Raw genomic sequence first — 3,165 nt, forward strand, 5'->3', positions numbered from 1 at the left:
TCCCACCCTCACCACATTCTTATCTGTGAAATGCTCAAATCACATAACCTCTCTTTATGCAGTACAACTATCTAAATTTATGCATTACAGAGAAGGTGCCTAGCTGTAATGGTACAAGAAATTCCTAACAGAGTTTTCTATAAAGATGAAATCTACGGATCCCTGACCAGGAACTGGGGGAGAAAGCAGATGTACCATGCATCATACTAGGAAATGGGAATAGAAAAAATAGAAATAACCTTGTTCGTATAATCAAGGAGCTTATATTCTACAGTTGACAGATAAGTGAATGTAAAATATACTTCAATGATTTTAGGAGGTGGGGAAATTAAGACTTGTTATTTGGATGATCAAGATATACCTCTTGTACTGGTAACACTTTAAAAGAGTCATGATCCTTTCCTGGATTTTTTTTCAGTTTTGTTGTTGTGTGTTTGTCCCTCAGTGCTGAAGCAGGCCATGCCATCAGAGAAATGATGACATGACTTGCACATGACTTTGTTTTGAGTGAGGGAGGGCTGTGCAAGGTCACCAGCCTCACTTCTCCTCCAGAACCATCTGAATCCAGTGTCCAGATATTCATCAGGATGACTGGAGATGTCTATATTTCTCAGCCTATTTAAACTATTCTCCCAAGTATTTGTATTCATGTTGATGACATTGCATTAAGATTGCATGAAGATCGACTGATTTTGGAGGTTCTGCTAAATCTTAGATAATTTTGCAGCCTCATCTCTCCTGTCCCCTCTGAGTCAGCCCCATGACTGCTGAAGGGGCCTGGGCCCTACAAGGCTCCGCTGGCCCACAGGCGCCCAGGCAGCATGCTGCTCCTGAGGCCCAGTTCTTGAAGCACGCCCTCAGGTAAATTTTTCCATAAACTTATGGAGAGAAAGGACTTTGAGACATAACTTGATAACATTTCTGTTACATTTTTTTCTCTGCTGGACTTACAGAAAAATGAAAGTCTGGATGCCCTGATTAGTCTTAATGACACAATCCAGCTCAGGCATCTCTCCAATAACCTAGAGACTCTGCTCAAGCAAGACTTCCTCAAACTTCTTCCTCTGGAATTCAGATTTTATTTGTTAAAATGGCTTGAGGCTCAGACCTTACTCACGTTTCCTCCTCTCTAAGCAGTGGAATAAGGTTATAAGTTCCTGTACAGAGGTATGACTGTGGATACCTGGGCTGGCAGATAGATGATTCTGTTCAGGATGCTTTTCATTGGAAAAAAGTTTATTTGAAGGCAATTTTGAAAAAGAAGCAACTGAAGGACCATGAAGCCTTTGAGACCTCATCACTAATTGAACACAGTGCCAGAGTATATGCACTTTACTACAAGGATGGACTTCTCTGTACAGGGTCAGATGACTTGTCTGCAAAACTCTGGGATGTGAGCACAGGACAATGCATGTATGGTGTCCTGACCCACACTTGTGCTGCTGTGAAGCTTGATGAACAGAAACCTGTAACAGGATCCTTTGATAACACAGTAGCCTGTTGGGAGCGAAGTTCCGGAGCCTGGATCCAGCACTTTCAAGGACACACAGGTGCACTGTTCAGCATAGATTATAACGATGAGCTTAATCTCTTGGTGAGTGGTTCTGTAGACTTCACTGTACAAGTATGGGCCTCATCAACAAGACATGCTTGAACACACTCACAGGACATACTGAGTGGGTAACCAAGGTGGTTTTACAGAAATGCTTGGTCAAGTCTCTGTTGCACAGCCCTGGAGATAACATTCTTCTCAGTGTCCACAAGTATGAAATCCAAGATTTGGCCAATTGGAAGAGAAATCAACTTCAAATTCTCAAAAACATTATCTGTATCTGAGGATCAAAGTACTTGTTTGCAGCCCAGACTCCATTTTGATGGCAAATGTATCTTTTGTAGTTCAGCCCTAGGACTTTATCAGTGGAACTTTGCCAGCTACGATATTTTCAGGGTTACTAAGACTTCCAAGTTAGCAAATCTGACATTATTTGACATTAATGGCTGCATTACTTGGAGACATTTTTGCCCTGTTATTTGACAACTGTTATCTCTATATTATGGACTTAAGGACAGAGAACCTGATCAACTGCTGGCCTCTGCCCGAGTACAGGAAGTCAAATCAGGGCTCAAGTTTCTTGGTAGGCGAAATGTCATGGCTGAATGGACTAGATGGGAAAAATGATATTGGTTTGGTTTTTGCCACAGGCATGCCCAACCACAGTATTCACTTGGTGTTATGGAAGGAACATGGTTCAAAATATGGACAACAACTGAAAACAATGACTTTGGATGCTGAGGCTGTTGGTTCTGATGCAGCCTCTGTGGGAGTTGATTTTGCATGAATCAAAGTTCACAACTACTGGTACTGTTATGCAGTGCACAATGATTTATTTTCCTGGGTGGGGAGTGATGGGGGGGTGGAAGAAAAGTGGGGGTAAAGGGATTATTTTATTGACGTAATGCTATGCAGCATGCTAATAGTCTACACCATTGAAACTCATTTGTACTTAGTTATATTTGTCAATATAAAAGAACAAATTTGGGGCCTATCTTTCTTGACTGGAGCATTGGTTTAAAGTAAAGCAAGTTAAATGGTTTGCAGGTCTGCTAATGACTGAATATAAAATCCCAGTGAGTGATTAAAGATTTTTTGCCCTGGTCAAAAAAAAAATTTCTACTCCTGTTCTTTATTATATATTTGCGTGTATCTCTCATTTCCTATGTTTCCTGAGAGCAACATATTGTTGAATTCAAAATTTTCATCTGCTATTTCCATTTTGTGGGTAAATTTTTCCCATTTCCATTCTAAGCTATAATTTCTTGTATATTTTCCTCCTTCCTATTTTTCTTCACTATCCTGCTCACCTTGTTTACCCTAGCCCTCCTCAATGCTCTGCTTTACTTCTACCTGCTTTCTTGCCTTTCTATTTCTTAAACTACTCTTGTAAGATTTCCTCACTTATCCTATCCCCATCCCATTCCCTTGGCTTCTTTTTCTCTGAATTAGAAGACTTTTATACCCTTCTAGAAATATTTGTTGTTCCCTCTTTAATCCATTCCTGATGAGAGCTAAGTTTTCTCGCTACTTGCCCTCCCTGCTGCTAGCTTCTTCTGTATCAATGTTTACTTTTATGCTTCATTTGCATCAGATTATTACTCTTTTTTATA

General features: G+C 40.3%; 1 pseudogene; it reads left to right on the top strand.

Annotated features, from left to right (window-relative positions):
* The first annotated feature begins 866 nt into the window (after window positions 1-866).
* Window positions 867-2,339, top strand: LOC140518828 (F-box/WD repeat-containing protein 2 pseudogene; annotated as a pseudogene).
* Window positions 2,340-3,165: the final 826 nt, after the last annotated feature.

Source organism: Notamacropus eugenii, chromosome 1 (genome assembly GCF_028372415.1).
Source record: "Notamacropus eugenii isolate mMacEug1 chromosome 1, mMacEug1.pri_v2, whole genome shotgun sequence".
Lineage (NCBI taxonomy): Eukaryota > Metazoa > Chordata > Mammalia > Diprotodontia > Macropodidae > Notamacropus > Notamacropus eugenii.